Source organism: Stegodyphus dumicola, chromosome 6 (genome assembly GCF_044657685.1).
Source record: "Stegodyphus dumicola isolate Sdum_Otavi_A_Nest chromosome 6, ASM4465768v1".
In the NCBI taxonomy this organism is placed as follows: domain Eukaryota; kingdom Metazoa; phylum Arthropoda; class Arachnida; order Araneae; family Eresidae; genus Stegodyphus; species Stegodyphus dumicola.
In genome coordinates this window covers 150300020-150325766 of record NC_140773.1, presented here as the reverse complement: position 1 = coordinate 150325766, position 25747 = coordinate 150300020, and the positions used below count along the sequence as shown (strand labels likewise).

The 25747-nt window shown below is 31.8% G+C and overlaps 1 long non-coding RNA gene across 1 annotated transcript; it reads left to right on the top strand.

Annotated features, from left to right (window-relative positions):
• The first annotated feature begins 8182 nt into the window (after positions 1-8182).
• LOC146996867 (uncharacterized) lies at positions 8183-19043 on the top strand. The gene is made up of 4 exons (XR_015041729.1): positions 8183-8651; positions 9751-9860; positions 14396-14438; positions 18654-19043. It is a non-coding gene; the product is annotated as an uncharacterized LOC146996867 (long non-coding RNA).
• The last annotated feature ends 6704 nt before the right edge of the window (positions 19044-25747 follow it).

Sequence of the window (25747 nt, the reverse complement as noted above, 5' to 3'; positions counted from 1 at the left end):
ACAACACAATAATCTTCATAAAATTATTTGTAATTAATTAAACTAACCATAAATTAATTTTATCTGTCCACTCAGATTTACATTTAACTTGCAAATCATATTCAGTCTGGTAATTAGGGACTAATATTATGGTGAATTTTTGGGGTGAAAAATATCAGTCACAAAATTGTGAAACATATTAAATCACTTTTTCCGAATGAATAATTAAATAATCAATTACAACTGGAAATAATTAACAAAAGGTTCTTTCACATCTACAATTTACAGTTCCTTACGGGAACATTGAAAGTTAGCATAACCGCAACATTACAACACTTTGATAAATAATATACAATTAACAATACGTTATTGTGTTGTAGTGGACAGAAAACATATTCTTAAATAGCCACATATCCTAGTTATAAATTATTCATTTTTATGTATAGAGTCCTAAATAACATATTAACACCTTAAGATCACAATAAATATAGGAATAGAAACATTTCCTTAATCTCGGATTTAACTCTTTAATACATATTAAAATATCAATAATAGTTTATATATAGATCACTAAAAGTAAGAGGAAAAATTGTACATACCTTTTCAGACTTTGTTCCCACACAATCAATAAAATCAAATTTCTCAGCTCTGAAAGGTAATACACTAAGAGTCAGGCTATGGATGAATTTTTATATTAAGTCCTATATAATCATCGACTCATACAGTCAGTCTTTAATTGTAAGGCTGGTTCACCGCGGTCAGGAACTTTTATCGCTCAGTCGATTTTCAGCTGGAACTCTCCTTCACAATCTTTTTCTCTCCGTCTTGACTTAAAAGTCTATAAACAAGTACAATCCATCTTAAAGTCTATAAAACATGACATGATAAAACAGGAGCCTCTATGAATCAGTCTAATCTAAGTCATCTCTCCTTAAGTCATTTATTGAATATCTGCAAACCATCTGTAATCATTCGGACAGGAAACTTTACCAGTCCAAAACTCATTTCGTAAAGCAAAAAGGAAGAGAAGCCCATTTCACCATCTTTAAAAACTATATTTCTTGCGATTTTTTCAATTTTCTAACTCAAGGCCCAAGCAAAAGGACAGGCATCATTTTTCCAAAATCTTCCTATTTTCCTCACTTTTCAAGGTAAAGCGACATTTCATTTTCAAGTCTCCAAACCAAATACAGGAAGAAAAAAAAAAAAAGAAAGAAAAACTCAGACTAAAAACTCTTTTCGACGAAATTTTTCCCTATTTAACTCCCGACCTAATTATTAATTAAAAGTCATCTTCTGACACACCACGCCTCACTTGAATTTAATTGGCGAATTCCAGTTTATCACAATCTACTCTAGGCCAATTATAACCACGCAGAAATTAAAATTAGGCGTCGTGCAAATCTTCACAGTGTCCTAAAAGCGAGGGGCTAAAATTTTCCTCTTTTCGTTTGCCGTGGGAAATTCTCAGTGATTCCCGTTCTGACAAAATGTCTCTTTGAAAATAATAGGTTTGTCTATTCTTCTGTTTGCTGTTAGAGTAATGTAATATGGAGACAGAGTAAGATCCGATTAAACAATAACTGACGCCAACGTTAGATCAAGTTTTTTTTTTTTTTTTTTTTTTTTTTTTTTTAACAAGGTTGCCGTATCCGTTTACCTCCTCTTACGACGAGAGGCTATTTGACAATTTTACACATAAGAAGCTTTTTTCAAAGTACTCCTGCCCCCAAGAACAACCCTATGGTCAACTTCTCATTAACGGAGGAGCAAAGTTACTCTCTGTTGAAATACTCCGAAGAGAAAAGGGATATTTTTCTTTTATTCGCAATCTAATTGTTTAATTCTTACTGGCGCTCCCGCTCAGAAAAAAAACCCTTGAAGCCAAATTCGCGACATATCAGGGTAGGTGAGGATAATTAGGATCATAGTACTCTAGTGATACGTACTGTTTGTTGTCTGTGAGATTTTTACTTTCTTTTCATTCATTAGATGGTAATACTAATCAATAATAGGTTTGTCTATTCTTCTGTTTGCTCTTAGAGCAATGTAATATCGAGACAGAGCAAGGTTCTATCGTCCAAGGTCCGATTAAACAATAACTGAAGACAGTGCTAAATCTTTTTTTTTTTTTTTTTTTTCTTTAACAAAGCCGTCGTATCCGTTTACCTCCTCTTAGGACGAAAGGCTTTCCGACAATTTCATACATAGAAAGCTTTTTTTCAAAGCGCTCCTACCCCTGAGGAAGAACCCCGTGGTTCATTTCTCATTAAGGAAAGAGAAAACTTACTCTCTATAACATACTCAGAAGAGAAAAAGGATCTTTTATTCCCAATTTAATGGTTTAACTTTTACTGGCGTCTCCAGCTCAAGCCCTTCCTTTGTCGGCCTTTCTTGTGGAGGAATCCACAACACTGAGGATAAACCTTGAAGCCAAAAGCGTGATATAACAGATCTTTTCCTCTTCTGAATTTAACAGGGTGGGTGAGGATAATTGAGATCATAGTATTCTATTATGATATATACTTTCTGAAACTTTCTTTCTATTCATTAGATAATAATACTAATAAATAATATTTTTTCATGTTGATTTTGCATTATCCACATGTTTTATTTTCATTCTCAAATACCCTTGCTCACTTGACATTTTTATTTCGATGTTTAGAAACATTTCATACTTTATTTCATAGTTCTAGACTTTTATTTTATGTTTTAAAAACTTTATTGGAATTATATTAAATTGGGACAGCAAACATTATTGAATTTTGAGGAGGAAACTGATAAGTGATGATAGTTTCTTATGAAAGAGACTAAAGTGATGATTCTAATGTGATTCATATCTTGCAAGTTTGGGGAAAAATATTAGCCCAAAAATGCTGTTAGTCTCGAAACATTAATTTTGCATTGTTTCACTTTTCATTCGAAAACCCCGAAGATATTATTCTGTCATATCTAATCTGTTACTAACTAACAAAGATCTGATGTAAACACCACACACGGCATCCTTGTAGAGCCTTTTAAATTGCACACATTTTTTGCTGCACTTCATTTAAACGTTTTTCATTGAATTAATCTAATATAATAACTGATCTCACAAGGCAAGTTAAAAATGACGTCAAAAGCTCCAAATCTTGAAATTAAATAACATGGTCAATTTTTGCCGCACGGAAGTCCACTTTGACCACTCCCGAATTCATTTAAATGATTTTTTTTTTTTTTTTTGGTGTGTGTGTGTGTGTGTGTGTGTGTGTGTGTGTGACATGTGTACGTACGAACGTAATAAAGATTCTTTCTTCCAAAATGGTTGTTAGATGAATTGAAAAAGAATTTTTTTCATGACGTCTGTACGTACGTATTCATGTATGCATAACTTAGAAACTATTAGTCGTAGAACGTTGAAATTTTGTATATAGGATTATTATAACATCTAGACGTGCACCTCCTTTTTTTATTGCAATCAATAATACCAAACGTACACACACACACACAGAGTCGTAGCTAGGGTTTTCAGCGCCCAGGGACAACTGAAGATTTCGCGCCCCCTTCTGCTTGCAAGGATGGAAAACATTTAATTCGAAAATGTCGTAACATCAGTTTGGCGCCCCTTTGATTCTGCACCCGGTGACAGATGCCCCCTTGCCCCTCTTTAGCTACGCCCCTGCACACACACACACACACACACATATATAATGAAAGTAGAAAGATAACATGAACTATATATATATTCTCCCCTCCCTGACCTGGCTTTTATTTTCGCAATCGTTGGTCGTAGTCATACATTCCCAATTACAGAAGTGCTTTAACTCATGAAAATATTCATGATTTGCAATGTCAAATTAAAATAAAATAAATTCTGAGCAGATAACGAAATCTATCTTTTAATGCTGTCTCCCTATTCATATACTTATATTTGGGAAAATTTTATACTCGTTATGACAAAAAAAAAAAAAAAATAAAAATAAAAATAAAAATAAAAAAAAAAATAAAAAAAAAAAAAATGTTTGACTTCCATACGACAAAAATTGATCGGCATATTTTATTTAAAAATTTTCAGTTTTTGATGTAATTTTCAGCTTGCCTTGAGGGTCTGGTGAATTAATTAGAATAACTCGAGAAAGCAAGTTTAAATACGGTGCAACAAAAATGCAGAAGTATGTTAAATGACAAAAATATTCATATTTTGTCAATGTCAAATTTTAAAAAGAATTAATTTTGGACAAATTATGAAATCTAAATTTTAATGTTGTCTTCTGGTTCCTATATTTATATCTGCCAAAGTTTATACTCATTATGAAAAAATAAAAATACAAGAAGTTTGAGTTCCGTAGGACAAAGATTGGCCGAGAAATTTAATTTCAAAATTTGCAATCTTTGATGCCATTTGTAACTTGCCTTCGGGTATCGCTTAATTAAGTTAGAATAATTCGAGGAAATAAGTTTAAATGAAGTGCAGCAAAAATAAGCATAATTTAAATAGTCGTAGAAGGAAGTCGTGGTATCCATATCAAATATTCACTTTTCATAATGACCATAAAACTTTCCCAAATACAATACAGAAACTGGGAGACTGCATTAAAGATTAGATTTTGTTATTTGTCCGTTATTCGTTGTTTTGGTCGCTGCTTCCCCCCATTTCTTTCATCAGAACCGCTAATGACGAAAATGTGAATTTTCCCCGATTTACCCCCTTTCCAAAAACTCTTTGTCGAGACAAGGAATGCTATATGATAAATGTCAAATTGCTTTTTACACTTAACAATATGATCGATAAACACATTTGCACATGTATAGGTTAAGTACGAATTAATAAAGAACGTAAAAGAAATTTAGAAATTTAGAAAAGGTAGGAAAATTTTTATGTTACTTTATTAGAGATAATAGTGAAGCACTAAATATTTCAATCGGTGTTATTTCATAATATTAGGAGTATAGCTTCATTCATTTAAGAAATGGCCCACCAGCGTTCGAGCGGTAAAATCGCTGAACACTGGCATTTCCGACCTGAGTTCGATCTCAGGCGAAAGGGCTGGCTTCATGGGCGTTTTCGTGGTTTTTTCCACGTACCTGCTTACAAGCCAGCTTACCACGAACCATACGAGCCGGCTTTCCTTAGAAAGTTCTCTACGAAGGCATTTTTCCTTTTAGGCATATAGTGCCAGTGTGTTTTGTCATAATCAACTAAACCAAATCATTTAAGAAATATATCAGTTGATCACTGCTGTACATTTGCTGTTTGCTTACAAAACACTTTGTAAAGACATTTCCATTATTTTGCTAATAATTCTGGAAGGCTCATAAAATCCGAAATTATTTTACACTAGCTAACAGAGAACTTAAGACTTAAGTCTGCTTAATGCAACAAAAATTTGCTTAACTTGCTTTCATGTCTCTGGGAAACTTAAGTATATGCAGAAATAAATATTAAAATCTATCACGCATATTTGTAAGGATGTAAAGCATACTGTTTTGGTTCACGATAATGATAAATATGCATCATGTTACGACAGTTTTAAAAGATTACAAATAACTATACATATGCTAGACTTCTAACAAAATTTCTGTTACAATATGAATACGCATTTATTATTATATGAGCCGATAAATTCAGTATTCGTTATTTTTAGATTCTAGGTATACGACAAATTTTTTTTTTTTTTTTTTTTTTTTTTTTTTTTTTTTTTTTTTTTTTTTTAATTTTCGTCTTGTTTTTAAAAATTAATTCACTTCCTTTTCTTCAATTTATTATAAAGGAATATGAGTTTAAAGTTTGATTTATATATAATATAATATAAATTCATCATTCATTAATAATATTATGTATAACAGAAAAATTATTATTAATGTTTCAAAATTTAATTTTTTAAATGATTTGTCTTACATTTGTTGTTTATTTGTTGAATGCGTAACTAAATATTTCAATTGTACACAATAAAGATTATACAGAAAACAATTCAGCTAGCATAACAGCTAATTGCGAAAGAAAAATTAGAGTCTTATTGCTCTTAATTCTTAGTACAAGCAGCCATTTTTAAATTGACGTTAAAATAAATTAATTCTATTATCTATTAGAAAATAATTATACTCTATCATTTATTGACGACTTCTAAGAGGTCGCTTTCTGAAAGAGACCCGTATTTCTTGAGAACGTAAACATACTTTGATAATTGAACATCGCTTTTTTAAGATGGCAGAGCAAATGCACAGAGCTCCCAAATCATTCTAAAAGCATAGACGGTCACGTTTAAAAAGGCTGACTACTTCTAATAAAGCATGTATATTAATGTTCATTATACATTTGTCACAATTTTACTTTCTTTCAAAACAGCGATACTATGGTTCAATTGCTTTAGAAATATGTGAAACTAATAAAATGGGCCCTATCTTTTAAAAATCTAATTATATTCAGATACACACCTTTTGAACATGTTTGAAATCCATTATTCTAATCAGAATACTTTGTCTACAGAAAATATTGAATCAATATTAGAAATCAAAAGCTAAGATTAAAGTAGTAAGAATCATATCGTCTAACCCATTTTAATTGAAGTAAACAGGTGCTTGCTTTACCGTAAAGTGAACACATGTTTTTCAAACAGCGAATGAAACGAAAAAAGAGCCCAGCAGCGCTCGAGCGGTAAAGCCGCTGAACACTAATAGTTCGGTCCAGGGTTCAATTTCCGGTTAACGGCTGGCTGCACGGGCGTTTTCGTGGTTTTCCGCATGTGTAATTTGCATATGAGCCAGTTTCCTTTAAAAAGTCCTCCACGAAGGCATCCCTCTCCGTAGGCAATAGCCCTAGTATGCTTTGCCGTAACCAAATAAACCCAAACCGAAAACAAAAGGGAATTGGTGGTGGAAGGCAGCGACGAAACATCGTTTTAGAAGAATGGGCTACATAACCAAATTTTTATCCATACTGTGGTAAACAGTACATTATATGCTGATCAAAAGCCTAAATTTAGCTAATGCTCGGCTTAGTTCTTAAATTGCAATTTCAGCTACAGCCCCCAAACAAGACGATGTCTGGTATTTTATTTCATTACTTAGTTATTCATCATTAATTTAAAAATTAATTAAATTTTCTTTGTCTTTAAATTTTTATTTGTCTTTAAATTTTTATTTGTCTTTAAATTTTTATTGAATTATAATAATAATAATTTAATATTCTAGTTGCTAATTATTTTATTATTGTAATAGTTATTTTATTTATTTATTTATTCATCTTTACTGATGGCCTTCCATAGAGCTCCAACACTTCTAATTTTAAAAAATAAGTCCTGACTGCAACCAACGATTGCGGTTTTTATTTTCGCCTTACTTGGCTTTTATTTTATTATATATATATATATATATATATATGTACTTTACATTTAATTATAGCCCACCAGCGGCCGAGCGGTAAAGTCGCTGAACACTGGTAGTTCGGTCCGAGGTTCGAATCCCGCGAACGGGCTGGGTGCATGGGTGTTTTCGTGGTTTTCCCCATGTGTAACGTGTATACGAGCCAGTTTCCCTCAGAAAGTCCTCCACGAAGGCATCCCTCCCTTTAGGCAGATAGCCCTAGTGTGCTTTGCCATAATTAAAATACACCACACATTTAATTATAAGGACATATATATATGTACTTTACATTTAATTATAATTTATTTAATATATATATATACATATTTACGTTTGGTAGTATTACCGATTGCAATAAAAAGGAATGTGCACATTTAGATGTTATAACGGTCCCATATACAAAATTTCAACGTTCTACAACTAATCGTTTTTGAGTTATGCGAAATGCATACATAGGTACTTACACATCACGAAAAAATCCCTTTCAGGTATCAACTTAGAGTAAATGGGATTACATTTAACAATCCGTTTTTGGAGGGAAAAAAAAAAAAAGAGTCCTTCATTGTGTTCGTACGTACAGACGTCGCCCAAAAAAATAATTCACATGGATTCCGTAATAGTCAAAAATGGATATTTCCGTTGAAATATGATACCCAAAAGTTTCCTGGATTACAATACTTACTTCCTTTTTATTTCGTACAAGGAAGTAAAGAACCTATATTAACCTACATATTCTTATATAAACAATACCTCAGTACAGTATATAAATATTTCAAATCAATAAAATCTCACCATGATACGCTCAAGAAAAAAAAAATCAATAATCATCTAAATTTTCAAATTACAAACATACTATGCACTATAAATCTTAATGTAAAAAGAAATACAAAATAACGCTTCACGCTATCAAAATTGCTCATCTTTTTAAATATCAACTAAATAATATTTCAACTAAAACACATAATGTAAACAAGAGTTTTCCCGATGCCCAAAAGAATTCAAAATTATCAATGAAAAATACGAGCGCATTGTGACGCAACTGTATCATTCGTATTCGAACAGCAACCGCATCATTCGTATTCGCACGATAACTGCATCATTCGTACTCGAATAAACCGCATCGTACGACAGATGCGAGTAACGAAAAGATGCGAGTAACGAAATGGATTTGTGAGTACCGAATCGGTACTTCGAGTCAACCGATGTACCCGTTACTCAGTAACGAATACATGCGGTTTGCTCCAGCTCTAGTAAATTCGCAAAGAATACAGTTTGTTCGTGGATTGGCGTTTGTGACTGAATCCATCGATGTTACTAATTATTTGAAGAAAGTAAGTGAATATTTTATATTTTCAGTGTTTAATACTCGTACTTTCTTCACCTATATAAAATTTTATAAATAGCATCTGTGTAGGAAATGGGATTTTCCATCTGTTGTTCTTTTGTGTACGAGCCTAATGATTCATTTTCAGGATTTGGTACTGTTAATGACATAGAATACCAAATCAATAAATTGAAAAAATTTTGCACTAGTCTGTTTCTTACTGTTTGTGTCACTCCTGTTTGTATGTGTCACACCTTTTTATAGTTATATTATTTTTACTCAAACGTTTTAATATTTATCTTAAAGCATACTGTAATTAAGCAGGAAATAGCTTTTAATGGAAAAAGAAAGGCAATATTGACATGACTAATTGTTCAGAAATCTGTTCTGGAAATATTATCTATTTTATGCCAAAAAATAAAGCATGTAACTTTCATTTATTTATGAAATTCAAAATTTTTTATTTGCTTAGTGTTTTCCCTAAAAATAATTTAATTTCTTATTTTTGAATTTAGTTTTATAAATTTGCTTTAATATATAATCTTTAACTCAAAGATATTGTGTATTAAAACAGGAAATTTTATGCGATAGAAACACAGGTACTTTGTTCATTTTATTTTATATATACTGAATTTTCATGTACTTGTAATTACTGAAATATATCCTTTCATGAATAATAAGTAAGTCCTAAGTCCTTTCATGAATGCATTTCTTTTTTGTTTGTTTGATTTTGTTGTTTTAAAAGATCTGCCATAGTTAAAGAAAGAAAGTAAGAATGCATTACTTTCAGTTTTGAATAAATTTATAACTATTTACTGCAGCTTCGGGTTTCTCTAAACATAATTTTCGAAGTCAAAACTTGATAGTTATGTTGATTATTAGACTTGCATGAAAAAATTTATTGAAAAGTTAGTATTTGATCTAAAATACCTTAAATTATTTGAATTATATTTTACTAAATCATGTATTTTGATATAACTAAATAGTTAAAAAAATGAAAATTGTAAATGTGCAGAAATGCTTATATAAAACCAAGAAATTGTTTATATTTTTGTTGCTTTTTCCCTCGTAAATTATATATATATATATATATATATATATTACAGTCTGGGGAGTCGGCACCCTGCTGAATTGTAGTAAACGAGACGTCCAATCTACTAGACCATCAAAGATGCAGATTTGGATTTTCTATTTCATAGTTATTGAAATCATAATGGTATGTTTGTTTAAATTAGTACTGTTTATGAATGTGATAAAAATAAATTCTGATAAGCTAAGAAATGATTTATTTTCTATTAATTATGAACTGTAAATAATGTAGCCAGTTTTCTTCATAGTATTTATTTACTAAACATTTTTTTTAAAAAAGGGAGGTAGTCTTATTTATACAATTCTTGCATAGTAAGATACCAAGAAATAAAACATTTCAGGAATTTTCACTCAGTATAGCTTGATGTGTAAAATCATGTTGTTCAACACCATATTACTTTTTCACAGGAAAGTAATTTTATTGATCTAACATCTGCATAAATCAAACTTTTTTAAGAATGATTACAGTTTCTAAGCTAACTTAAAATTTTCAGATTTAGAAAATATATGTTTAATGTAGCATTAGTTTTCCATGGAATAGAAAAGGTTTTAAAAATGTTCAGTTGTTAGAGGGAAATAATATAAATGAGGTTGTCCTGATATAGTTTCAGCTGGAAATGAAACAGAATTTTCGGGTAGTGAAGATGAAATTCTCTGCATTTAAGAATTCGGTTGATCTTTACATTACGGTAACTGGTAGTTTGGCGACATTTTGGAGGCGATAAAGGTTACTACCTGGGACTTTGGTAATAATGTGAGCAGTACTGAGTTCCGATTACGCATTATTTTGTGTGGGGGAAATGAGAGATCATGGGATATGTCATGTGATATTAATGGACGAATTACGGTTCTTTAATCGGAAAAGGGGGGAAATCGGGAAAAAATCTGGAAATTTTGTATTTGGCTTTATTCTGTGTTGTGTGAAATAGTGTTTGTGAATTTTTGGATCCCATGGCCGTAAGTAAAGTGAATTCGAAATGGGTATTTAGTGGTATTGAAAAGGATAGTAAGAAATGTTTTTAAGGTTGTGTGAGAGAGAAATAAACATGTTTTATTATGTTATTTATTTTACCTGGTATCTTGCTTTGAAAGATAAGTATGATTTTAAAGATTCTGAAAGAGAATGAAGAAAAGTGTATCTGCCACGTAATGAAGATTCTGAAGGAGATTAGATAAGTTAGTATTTTTAATTATTTTTATGCATTGTTGGAAATGTAAGGTGGAAAGGAATTTGGTATTATTGGGAAAATTGTTATTAGCAATGATTTAGTTTAAAGTAATTAGGATTGTAAGGTAATTTTTATTAATTGAATGTATGTGCTCATGTATATTTTAAGTGGTGTTTTTGAATTTAATTATATTTTAATGAAATGATAGTTATTTTGTGAATTTTATACTTGTAGGAATTTGGTGTATGTTTAAGTTGAAATAAATGTGCATGGAAATAATTTAAATATTTGATAATAAATATTTGTAATGCTTCATGTATGAATTCGTTGGTGACGTGTATAATGTAATAGATGATTTAGAGGTAAAAGTTTTTGGATATTTTATTTATTTTATATGTGGAAATGTTCATATTTGTAAAGGGTAAATACTTTTTCGCGATCATGTAATTTCATATATGTTCTTTTTACCGGGTTTAAAGATTGAGAAAATTGTCATGTATTTTCGTGAAATTTTTTTAATTTATGAGATAAAAGCAGTGTACATGGATATAGTGAAGAGTGTGCGCAATGCCATTTTTATGCAATTCTGGGATGTTTTTTTAAGTAAAAATAAGTCGACGTGTACATGGTTCAGTGATATTTTAATGAAATGATAGTTATTTTGTGAATTTTATGCTTGTAGGAATTTGGTTTACGTTTAAGTTGAAATAAACGTGCATGGAAATAATTTAAATATTTGATACTAAATATTTGTAATGCTTCATGTATGAATTCGTTGGTGACGTGTATAATGTAATAGATGATTTAGAGGTAAAAGTTTTTGGATATTTTATTTATTTTATATGTGGAAATGTTCATATTTGTAAAGGGTAAATACTTTTTCGCGATCAGGTAATTTCATATATGTTCTTTTTACCGGGTTTAAAGATTGAGAAAATTGTCGTGTATTTTCGTGAAATTTTTCGAATTTATGAGAAAAAAGCAGTGTACATGGATATAGTGAAGAGTGTGCGCAATGCCATTTTTGTGCAATTCTGGGATGTTTTTTTAAGTAAAAATAAGTCGGCGTGTACATGGTTTATGTGTATGTGTTATTTTGAAAAACGCGTAAGGTGTATGGTATTGTGCACTTTTTCCGAATTTTGCAGTGAATATTTGTCATGATTAAGCAGTTTTGTTTGATAAAATTTCTAGCATAAGTGTAATTCGGCTAGTAGATTGTTGGAAGAAGTGTTCAGTAGATAAGAAGAAAAGAAACATGTCTTTACTTCGTGAAGACAAAATGGCGGCGGGGAAAAAAAAATAGAGGGTTGCTGTAGGGGAGTTGGTCGCCAAATTTTCGCCAAAAAATCGCCAAGTTACCGTAATGTAAAGATCAACCAAGAATTCTAATAAAACTGATTAATGTAAATCCTCTGCATTTAAGAATTCTAATAACTGATTAATGTAAATCCTATGATTCATGTAGGTATTCTTCTGTTATCAGGACCAGATTCAGAAATGTGTGTCTATATGCATGCATTTTTAAATGTAGGTGCTCGTATGTGCATGTGTATATTCTTTATGTATGTTTGTGTATACTCATATGCATTCATGCATATACACATGCTTACATATCTACAGTGGAACCTCGAGATACGAGTTTAATTCGTTCCAGCATTCCTTTGGCTAAATCAAGTTTCTTAATTTCTTCCTGCTTCTTCAGAATAGTGTAGATTTTCGATGTTGAAAGGCCGCAAGTCTTCGCCAATTCCCTCACCATGCTTATGTTTATCTATGATTTCTTTCTTGATATCGACGGCCATGGCTCCTTATTTTTCTTTGCAGCACTATCTGAGGCAACAATCTTCTTGCGAGGCATCTTGAAATAATTATTTTCATGTTAAATGTCAAAACAATTAACTTGCAAGTACACAAACACGTATATATAAGAACACTGAGTGATCTGACGAGGGGATTCCCCGAGTTGATCCGGATAGGAAAATGGCTCCACCCATGTCGACAGCCTGGCTCATTGCTCGTTACTCGAGTGAATACTTGTATTTTGCTCGTACTTTCCTCGTATCTCGAGGTTTCATTGTACATTTCTGAATCCCGTTCTAATAACAGAGGAGTACCTTTGCCAGTATTGCAACAGAGCTAGAATGAATTATTGTGTTAAATATGTGGAAAATGCGTGCTTAAAGTACTGTTATTTTCTAAAAATATTCTGTATGTCTATTTTTTACAAGAAGAAAAAATAGCTAAAAGCTGTTAATTTATTTATTAGTCCAAAGGGGCTTTGTCCCTAAAGGACTATTGTTTTTGTTTTGCGTTGGTTCACTATAAATATCCATTTCACTTTTCAAACTGTTCCCACCAAATGTTAAGAGTCCCTAGTGTGGGATTAATACTCTCTATCTTAGTGCCCTCTATAACTATGTTAGGTTTAACCTGTATAACCTACAAGGATTGCCAGTTTAGGCGAGATATCTAGGTAGTCATAATACGTACCTTATTTTTTATTATTTTTAAATTAAATTGAAAGTAATAAACTAGTTTTCAAGAATCTAGTTAAACTATACAGTCAAAAGTCGTTAATTCGGACACCCATAATCCGGACCTCAAAGCTAAAAACTTTCTGCGCATGTGCGCGTAAGACCTTTTACCACCGCGCATATGCGTTTGCACAAGCGCAGAATACGTTTTCGCGTGCGCGTTTTATGTATAACGGACGGTATAATCTAAAATTATCTAATTATCTATTTCAGTTAATGTTGCAGATTGCGTTGTTCCTTAATCTTCGAATTGGATCCGGTTTATTATTTTTTGCAGACTGTAAGAGCAATTTTATAAAAGTAAACTTGAACTTTCGATTATGTCAAATAAAATTTCCGCTTCTGGAGCTCCCAAAGGATCGTACAAAACGAAAGTATGTTTCGATGTCCATCAAACAAAAAGTGGAATTGCTGCACAAAATGGATAAAGACATGAAGAAGGTGACAGAGAGGTTAGTGAAAACGAAAAAATTTCGATTCACAAGTTAGTCGGTATTGTCGGCACAACAATTAACGGGACTTGAACAGCGGAACTTTGTAACTGAACAAGAAATCGTGTCTGTTTATAGAATTAAAGAGAAAGTATTATCACATAAAACAAAGCAACTTAAAACAACTTACATTGAAAGAAATGTTTAATAAAGTAAACAAATAAATATTAAGCTTTTTTTTGTAAATTTTGATACCCTTTAGATTATAATTGTTCTTTATTTCATAAATTAAGATTTCATATTTTTAATTTTAGAATTTCTGCATGCCATCTTACGAGATTTAAAGTGATGATCTATAATCCGGAAAAATCGATAATCCGGAATCGCCGAAGTCCCGACGAGTCCGGATTAACGACTTTTGACTGTATTTGCATTCAACTCTGGTTTATTGTGTTAATGATGTTTTGTTGTAACAAATATGAATTTTTTGTTTTAAGTATAATAATTTAAAATGCTTTTTTCTAGAGAATGAAGTACTACCACTAAGTTGTATTGGATATGTTGCAAGGTAATTTTCTATTCTACATTAACTCAATCTTTATGTCCTGTTACAGATATATTGGCAGAAATAATGAAAACCTGACATTCAAAAAGAAAAATAATAACGTTGAATGTATTATATTAGATGGTTAACTGCGGTTTGGCAGCTCATTAATAATCTTACACATATTGAATACGAATAATTTTGACAATTACCGGTATTTTCAATAGTATAAAATTAGGCAAGAAAGCAGCTTTAGTTTAGCACCGATTTTAAATACAACTCTCTTAATTTCAAAGGTGATTCTGCACACACAGGTCCTATGTAATAGAAGGCCCGCCAACGGCCCAGTGGTAAAGTCGCTGAAAACTGGTAGTTCGGTTCGATGTTCGAATCCCGCAAACGGTCTGGCTGCATGGTCGTTTCCGTGGTTTCCGTCCCTTAGAAAGTCCTTCATGAAGGCATTCCTTACCTTAGGCAGATAGACCTATTGTGCTTTGCAGTAATCAAATAAACCTAAACCAAACCTGTTACAGATGTGTTTTTATGTTACTAAAATAGTAAAACTTAAAACTAAACTGGATGGCACAAACATCCCTTAGAGAGCCATGGCCTTGATATCTACTTTCTAGATGGTGAGCTCTGTGGTGTTTGTGCATAAGTCAGCTTGTTGCATGCCCCCCGGTATTAAGTCCCCTATGGAACTTGGTACTAATTTTATCGACCCACTTAAGGGATGAAAGGCTGTTCCAACCTTGCCTAGCCTGGGAATCAAACACCAGACCTCTGGTGCTGCTGCGTGACGCACTAGCCACTGTGCTACCGACCCTCCCTAAAATAGTAAATTTATGAAAATTATAAAAAAAAATTCAAAATATCAGGGTACTTTTCCGTTTCGCCGGCGCAAATCTTGCCAAGCAGACTTTATTGGCAACAACACACAGTATACACATAAAAAATGTTAACAAATGTTAGTTCTAAGAAATTTTAATTTTAAAGGCATAAACATTTTAATATCATTTAAAATTTTGTAAAATGATAATAAATAAAGACAATAAATTTGTAGAAAGACATTAATTTGTATTTGTAAAAAGAGATTAATTTAAGAATTTACTATGCTTTCATGGTACAACATTCTGATTCGCCATTTCATATCACGTGACCCCAAGTGTTAAACTACTCTAATTCTCTCAGTAATTATCTACATTAATTTCAAGTTAAATCTTAATTTGTAATACAAGTTTAAATGCGGGAATTATTTCAATTCGTACGAATAGCTTACTCAGAAATTATGTAAAACCGCAGTGCTTTACTTTGCTAGTGCATTCTCATTAGAATTGATGAATTTAACCCTTGATTTTGCCTTTTCTGTATTTTTGGGTGAGTGTGTGATTGCATCCTAATTGATTTAATTACTGCAAATGGCCTAAGGACATAAAATTTAACTATCTGGTAAAAATTCTATGTCATTGTATCCCAGTATTGAAAGAAACATTCAATCTGATAGAAATAGCTGCGACGTGTTTTGAAAATGAAACGTAAAAGGTTACCAGCGAGGATATTCTGTTTGGCATCGGATGTACCATTTTGGGCGACTTTATCGCTTGCGCCGGCAAAATGGAAAAGTACCAATATTGGTTTGACAAAGGTAAGATGTAATTGAATTTAATAAGTTGGAAATACTGTCTGTCTATGAATTAAAAAATAATTTCAAATAAAATTTCCTTTTTCAGTTTATCATGTTATTTGTTTAATGTTATTTTAATCTGATTTATCATATTTAGTCACAAATTCCATCCCTCTTTGCACTATAGTATATAATTCAAAGGACTTATCAGTTTCAGCAATATTTTTTTTATCAGTACACATTTTTACCATAACTCTGTTTCTAAATCATATCCTGAAAAATTAAGGAGTAAAGTACACAAAGAAGGAAAATATGCAACTAAATAATGGCATTTAGTGTTGTTTATGTGTCTAATATTTGTACTAGATCGTAAAAGTTATAAAATTCTATTAGCTTTTATTCTTTTTTAAATTGAGATGCTTCTTTGCACCCAAATGGTTAAAGCCTTCCAGAACTGGTACTTTGATCTAACTTCTATTCCTAATAAATAATCCAGCTGCATACAGTTTACTCAGTTTCTGCCATGTGTAAGGTAAACAGTATTAGCTTTTTTTTAATATATCTTTTACAACTATTCCATCAGGTAGATTTCTTTCATATTTTGCCTTAATTGAGTCATCCTGCTAATTAAGAATTTATTAAAGTTAATATGTTATGTTAAGTTTTTGTGTGTATAATTCATTTTAAGTATGTGCAAGCAAATGCATACATTAACAGTTACGTAGAATTATGTTTTGGGTATCAAATTCAGAAATTTTTGGGCTGTTTTTAGAAGATTTATTAATGATTTATACCATATTGAAAAAAAAATTCTGTGGCTTTTATATGAGAGTACGCATTTTAAAATAGCTGCATGATATGGTAGAGGTAAAAAGCTTCATGTGGATCATAAATTAATATTACGTGGGAATTTTTCATTTATTTAATAAAGAAAATATTCAAGCCACAATTAAATTTTTTTCACTGGATTATTTGCATACAAAGTTTGCAGCAAATATTTCCTGCAACAGAAGTGACATTTTTATTTTGCCAAGACAGGAAATTTAGTTAGTGAAAGCAGTAACCCTATTTTGGGATGTTAAATAGGAAGGCAAAATTTTGAATTTAAATTGATTTTTGAAGGAAGACTTCATTTAGTCTTGCTATCATTCTACGTGGCTTTTAACTTTTTTATGGTATTTATAATTTTATTGTTATTCAGCTTTCTGTTTGCTTAGAATGCACATGAATGTAGACTTGAAATATTTTATATTGCAAACTGAGATGCCATTGTTATCATAATTAAAGATTTGTGTTCTGATTTTGGAGGAATTTACTGATAATACATCTAATTGTGTATTGGTTTATTGAAATGTGTAAAATAGCCTGTCAATGCATATACATATGTTAATAACATGTACGAGGGCTATCCAGAAAGTAGATTACGTTTTGGAATAAAAAAATAAACAAAGTATAGGAAACAAATTTTGTTATATACAGATGAAAGCCACACTCAAATACTACTTTTCTACATAGTCACCATACAAATTAAGACATTTATCGTAGCGATGTACGAGCTTGGAAATTCCTTCGTCGAAAAATTCGGCCGCCTGCTCCTTCAACCACTTCGTTACCTCTTCTTGCCTTCCATCTTGCACAAAACTTGTGGTAACCAAGCTTTTCGCTGATGATTTCGTGCAACAAACTTCGCGAAATTTGTGGAAAACTCAAAGAAAGTTCCGTTATTGTGAAATTTCGATTTTCACGGACTTTAGCATCGACTTTTTCGAGAAGTTCGGCGGTCACTATGCTGGGTCTCCCACTTCGATCTTCGTCGTGAACATTGGTTCGGCCATTTTGAAATCTTATGACCCACTGACGCACTCCACCTTCAGTGATAATGTTGTCCCCGTACACTTCACGAAGCTGCCGATAGATTTCTATCGGTTTACAGTTTTTTGCAGTCAGAAACCTTATTACTGAGCGCAGCTCGCGGGATTTTCAATTAACGCAGACATTTCAAACCGTCACAGTATCTGAACGGAGCACAGCACGAACCTCTCACTAGCACGGCTAGATGCAGACTGAGCTGCGCAACGCTCTGACCCCAAGATGGCCGCGCTAGCCCCGCCCCTAGCGGACACAGACGGAAACGTAATCTACTTCCTGGAATGCCCTCGTATATGTTTATGAAGTATTCTGTTATATGTATATAGTGTTGTGATTAGTTTTCTGCTTACTCTTTATTTAAGAAAAAGATATCTGTAAGAAAGCGAATATTCTTTACTATATGTAGGAGTAAAATTGGAAAGGCTAATGCAATATAATTAATACAAAATTAAGTTTTTTCTTGTGTGCTTAAATGCAAACATAGCCATTAAAGACTTTCTTAACCTTGCAGTTCTAAACAAATCTTTAGGTATTTTTTACTTGAAATTATAGGCATTGTGTAAGGTATATAATTGAAGTTTACTGTGTGATAGTATGAACTTAAATTTTTAATTACTGAAATGTAAGTTTTTAAATATCAAACACTCAGTGCATTTTATATGCATCTTTTAATACTTTAACTATATTTAAAAACTGAAAACATCTGAATTTTGAAATTATTACAAATTTTCCTTTTTCTTGTTTAGGAGCTGTTCTCAAAACATTGGGTGACAAAGAATTCACTTTTACAAAAATCGAGCAGGATATTAAAGACAGCGAACTATAGAACAAATATGGCGAAGCTGAATGAAATTTATGTTTAATTTTATTATTGAAAAAAATTATGCTCTTCAGATTTAATGTTGGTTTTTATTGTTTAACAGTAATTGCAGTTTTCGAATACCTGTAAAATAAACCTAATTCTTAAATTAATTTCATGTGTATTTCTTTTGCAAGTATTACAGTTCATAATACTTCAAACAACTTGAAATTTGATACTTGTTAATTTATGTGGGATATGTTCATAATAATTTTATAATTTAAATAACTCATTGTCATCATATGAGCATAATCTAAAATGCACAGCATTTGACAACAAATTAATAAAATATTAGCCAACTTCTAATTGCTTTCTTTTGTCCAGTCATTTAATACCATAAAGCTATTTGATGAAAAAAAATAATTGGTATGTCCACATCAACATGTACATTTATAATAATGTTATAGAAAAAGTCACATGAGATAAATATTAAAAAATTCAATATTCCTAAACAAATTAACTTTTTAAAATTTTATCTGGTATATAAGATAAAATAAAGAACATATTTAGGTAATTTTGAATTTGCATAATTTTATGAACGTATTTATGAAATTAACAGTTACATTGTAAAAGGGAACTTTTTAAAAATGCTTCGATAAAGCATTTCTTTTGTAGAGGTGAACTTTTAGTACTGATCTAATATATTTATAAGATTTTAAACTGAGAAAGACAACAATAATAGATTACAATACATTGCAAGATTGACTGATAAATGTAAAATTTTTACATATCATAATTATGTCTGTAAATAAAACAGAAGTTACTCGATTAACTTACATGCAAATTAATATTTTCTTTAACATGTTTTGGATAAACTTAATTTTAATAAATAAATATGTATATATTTGTGTATTACCTGAAGATATGAATGCAATATTTGTGACATTAAACATTCATCTTCAAAGAAAATAAGTCAACTTTGTAACTATTGGAAAAGGTAAGTTTTCTACAATTTCCTGGTCTATATTTAACAATTTTAAAATTTAGCACACTCATTCAAATAATCTAAATGTATGATGTTTACTTGTTAATCTGAATGTTTGGTAATTAACTATATTGTACTTTAAATAGAAATTAACGTAGGTATTCCCCGTATTTTACGGTACAAAAACTTATATATTTGGTAATAATTGGCCTAAATCTTCCCTATGTTTTCTTTGCATATGCGAATGACTTTGGTAAAAATTTAGTTCGATGTCTTCTCCTCTTTACTGTGTATAAGTGCACATTTTTGGTAAAAAATTTGCATAAATCTCCAATTACCTATTTACTGCATTTTTCCTAAAATGTGCTTAATTTAATCTCATATTTTTTATATAAATCTATGCAAAAATGTTCTGCATATTATGATTAAAAGATAAAATGTTAATTTGATATCAAATTTTTACATATCCACCTTTTAGGTATGTACAGAAATATGGAATATATATAACTGGAAAATTTAAATGCAAAAAAATTAATTTCTATTCAAAAATTACATAACACTTAAAGGCTGAAAATCACTTTTAATATTTCATTTCAAAGTGACTACAAAATAAGCAATAAATTTTGTAAACCTGAGTTCTATGTTTTAAATCAATTAATGCTATCGTTCATTTAAATGGCATAAGAAAATGTCCTTCGGAAAATCAAATAATTTATTTAAAGTGTTATTTAGTAAACAACTGTTTGCTACAGTTGTTTACTAAATTTAAATTTATGAAATGAATTTAGTAAACAAAAATGTAAATGAATGATAGCATTAATTGATTTAAAACATAGAATTGATGTTTACGAAATTTATTGCATATTTTGTAGTCGCTTTGAAATGAAATATTAAAAGTGATTTTCAGCCTTTAAGTCTTATGTAATTTTTGAATAGAATTTTTTTTTTTTTTTTTTTTTTTTTTTTTTTTTCATTTACTAGTGCATTTAAATTTTCCAGTTATATATATTCCATATTGCTGTACATAACTAAAAGGCAGATATGTAAGAATTTGACATAAAAATGACATTTTACCTTTTAATCATAGCAGGCAGAAAGTTCTTGCATAGATTTATATAAAAAATATGAGATTAAAATAAGTACATTTCACGGAAAAGGTAACTGGAGATTTATGCAAATTTTTTACCAAAAAATGTGTATTTATACACAGTAAAGTGGAGAAGACATCGGATTAAATTTTTACCAGTCATTCGCATGTGCAAAGAAAACATAGGGAAGATTTAGGTAAATTACTATCAAATATATACGTTTTTGTACCGTAAACGGGGAATATCTACCTTAATTTTTACCTAATATATACGTTTCTATACAGTAAAAAATCGGAGAAATTTACGTAAATTTTTACTAAATATATACGCATACGTGAAGCAAAAAATTGAGATTTACGTATATGCGATAAATATGCGTAAATTTTTACTAAAAATATACGTAAATCCCTGAAATTTGCGTATATTATACGTAAAAGTTGCGAATGAACAGCAGTCTCTCGCGTAAATATACCTAAAATTTACGTATAGTATAACGTAAATAAATAGTAATTGCCACTGGATGCTTTTTATGATATTTTTACGTTCATCTTGAACGTTTTTTATACGAAAGGCCATTCGTAAATTGCACGTATTTTTCTCGTGCAATTTACGAATGCATGCTGCCTGGGGAGGTTCGAATCCCGCGAACGGGCTGGCTGCATGGGTGTTTCTGTGGTTTTCCCCATGTGTAACGTGTATACGAGCCAGTTTCCCCTATAAAGTCCTCCACGAAGGCATCCCTCCCTTTAGGCAGATAGCCCTCGTGTGCTTTGCCGTAATTAAATAATCCAATCTTTCCTAATTTCGAAGTTTTGCCGCTCTTAAATTCTGCCATGTGGTACGGCTACAATGGTTGCACTATCTAGCTATCGCGCCGGCCTTGTTGAAACTAAATTAAGAGTTTGCAATGTATATATAAGCTAACTGCTTCTAAACTGAAAATGGCAACATTTTCAGTGTTCTCTTGTGAGTCATTTAAACATAATAATTAGAAAGAGATGAAAAAAATTAATTAAGCAAATAAAATGGCAGTTCCTGATACTGGAATAGAGATTATAAAACAAATTCCTTTTAACAAAAGTTCACTTGTGAAATTAGATGTACGCATAAAATTTAATTTTCAAAACGTTAATTATAACTAGTTTATTTAACGTGTGTGCTTATCTATATTTTAATCAAATAACATAGTCGTAAAGGATCAAAACAATCAATTTTTTTTTGGTTTCCACGATTTTCAAGTGGCATTTCATTTTATTACCTTTTCACATAGTTTGCTCTTTTGTGGTCCTCTGAAAAACCCACAAGCATGATCAAAATTTGACTGTATACTGCATACAGTTAAATTTTCATGAGCCTTTTTTAACTAAACTTTATTGACAAAAGACGCAAGGATTGTTGCCTTTCGACTTGGTTTATTTACTAGCGCCACCTGCATTTCGTATAAAGAAAAAACTGATACTGAGTATTTTCCTTCGCAATACTTGCCGATAGATGGGGCGATGATTAAAGGTCAATGTTCATCGTTCCTTTGATAGTGTGAGCCGCGTAACACGCCAGAAATGTAAAGGCGTAAATTTCGTACCAGTAGGCTATTGAAATAGAATAAGATCAAGGTTTTTAGAGCTAAATTCTTGACGTAGACTTTTTAGATCCGTACTCCAGAAGCCAAGCAAGCAAAACTCGTTGTCTTTCAGTCATTGTTGACCACTTTAGTAAAAGGTGTGAACTCACCTCACAGTGTAGTATTCACTTTTAAGGAAACACTAACTAGCAAATTCACTTTTAAAGAAGTATATCTTAAAATATGGAGCTCCACTAAAGATGGTATGAGATAATTGAGAGTCTAACATTTTATTTATTTATTTAGTTTGAGAAAATGTAAACAAAACTGGAAATAAGACATAAAGGCACTTAAAAAGGTTGTTACGAAATAGAAATTTCGTAACAACAGATAATACAAAGAAACGTCATAAAACCTTCGATCTCCCCATTAAACTAGTATATGCATAAAGAATTGCGAAATATGAGACAAGAGATGAAACCCACGTTATTTTTGGGAAGAAAAAACATTACACCGTAGGCAAACTATTTTTCGTATAAGAAAGAAAACCAGAGTTTTGGCAAAAAGATATTTGAAACTTAAACAGAAAAAGGATACATGCGGATATCAAAGTCAGGGATAAAGTCTTAAAGATGAATTACACGTTGTTATCTGCACAGAAAACAGAAATAAGTAACTTTAATCTAATATGTCAAGGAACTTTCTTATTATAAATATAAAAGATAATTTTGTAATTATACAAGAAAACAGGGGGCAGACCAACTCCACAAACATAGATCAGCTAAGAAAGTTCTATGACAGAGAAAATACACCAATTTTGAAGAAGTTGTGCCATCTAGGATGCCGCATGTCACCAAGGATGCCGGATAATAGAGGTGCGCAAGAAAATGTTGCAGAATGTAGCTTAAAAATAAAGACTTCAGATAGCTGTGCCAGATAGTAGGTTTAATCAAACAGCAAATGCACAAAGAGAATTAAGGAAAAGGCGTCGAGAAGACGCGGTGAAAACAAAATTACGAATGAAAAGTCGACTACATTAGGCGGTTGAAAAGTAAAGAAAAATTAAATCAACATATGATGCAGAAGATAGAGTAGCCAAAAGGGCACGTACAAAACAGTTAAAGGCACATGAAAATAGTAGAATACCGGCACCTATGATGAGAAGAAATAAATTTAGCAAAAGCCAGAGAATAGTTCAAAAACATAGGCCGAGAAGAATGCTTGAAATTACAACATTTAGACCAGTTCATTAGGCAGGAAAACGAGAAAGTACGGCTCAGAAATCTGAAACTTTACTGGTGAAAAAAGGCCAAAGCAAGGTCTGGAAAAAGTATCAATGCGAAGGAATGGAAAAGGCACGCAAACGCAAAATAAGCTCATTACAGCCCTTAAGACCTGCCTGTATGCATCCAAGCCAGAAAATGGCCTACGACCAGCTAAATAAAAACTGGAAATAGCCAGTCGGAGAATTATCACGGCAAGAGACGTCAAAAAGAATCCAGACAGTGCCAAGAAGAATTTCAAAATTAGTGTACAAACCACATATTGAACTGGACAAAAGCAAAAGGACGGCACTAATTCGAGCAAAACGCTAAATGAATTTCTTACTTTAAGTGAAATATAGTCCAAAATCAAAGCAAAGTTAGCACAAATAATTTAACGATAAAATTATACAATTCCTGGATAGGATTTCCACGAAAATGTTTTATCTGGTTTAGAAAGTGAATTGTGTATTTGAATGCATTGTTACGAAATGTACGGGCGCGGTAAGATGGCTTCCCCGCAAAGCAGTTTTAGGGTTGGCATAAAATGGAAAAGGAAGGCAGTGTTACCACATTTGGCGAGAAATCGTCCATTTGGCGATATGCCGTGGACGGATGGAGAACCTTCTGGAACGAATTCTTACCGGTATGGCCCAGAATGTTCTCGAACACAAGCCGAAAGCTATATAAACCCTGCTGGTCCGCAGTCAGTCAGTGTGCTTCTCAGAGAGAGAGTGCCTCGTCTAGCGAGCCGCGGAGTCGATCGAGTTGACAGCCGGGCAACGAGTGCCGAGTGGGTCGTCGAGTGCACCGAAGGATTCTTAGTGTATCGCAGTTAGTGCATCGTCGAGAGAGCGTGTTGAGCTCCGGGAACGACTGAACCGCAAAGTCCGGAACTGTGCTCGTGTGTCCTCGAGTGCATCGCGAGTTGTAGCGTGGAGAGTCTCGAGAGTACGTGAAGTTCCGAGAATGACCAGGCATAGTCGGGTGCTTTGCAGGAAGCTGTCTCCACCGTGATAGCCTGATAACGTGTCAGCGTGTTTATAGTAGTTCATCGACGACTGTGAAACGTGTTTTGGAGCTGTCCTGACAATACTGGCCAATAAAGTGTGTTTCGATACTTCATCAAGTGTCGTCGTTATTCACTCCAAATCCACACAAACCCCGTACGAACGTGAAGGAAGAAAATAACTTAACAACTGGTGTCAGAAAAGAAAAGAAAAACTGCAACAGTATATATAAAGTGCACTGAAGTATCTTAATTGAAAATGAAATAAATTATTAAGTAATAAGGGAATGAAAAAGAGTAACAAAAGAAAGTAATATAAGAAACATTTTTTAGAAAATAAATAAATTGTCATTATATATAAATCTTGTAGGTATTTTTATTTATTTACTTATTAGTCCAAAGGGATTTGAATCCCGAAGGACTATTAGTTTCGTTTTGGCATTTTGCGTCGGACGGATAAATGTCGGTTCACTTTTCAAACTGTTGCCACAAAATGTTAGAGTCCTGCATTATATTTGAAGAAATTAAATAATGAAAAATCTGCATAAATGTATGTATATTTCTCGTATTGTGATAAAACAACGGTACATAGAGTCATCGAATTTTGAATAACGTAATCCTCCAACGAATATGACCATGTGGAAGACCAAATTTGAAATTTGAAATTTGTTTTATGATCGATTTCCTATTTTTTAAAATTTTGACGAATTTTTGATTAACAAACTCAAGGATTTCAAAGCGAGCAAGGGCAACGTTGTGCAGAAAAAACATTTTTATCTCCAGCGCGTGAGTCTCTGTATCGGAAATTCTAAAGATATGCTCGTTTTAAAACTATTTTGCGATATTGCTGTTGCACTGGATCTTATGGTTTAAGTGCGAGGAACATGATATTTTAATAAAGAAAGGGTAACACACAAAATGTTAAAAAACGCCCCTTTGGACGTAATTTAAAATCTGAAATATTTCAGATTTTTATTTATTTATTTATTTATTTATTTATTTTCAGATTTATCTGAAAGAATGTCAATGAAGAAAACACAGTTCTTAAAAAAATTTTTAAATAAAATGCTTTATTGTAAAGAAACCAAGTCGCATTGATTTTGTCTTTAAATTTTTCGTAAGTCCGTTTAAGGATT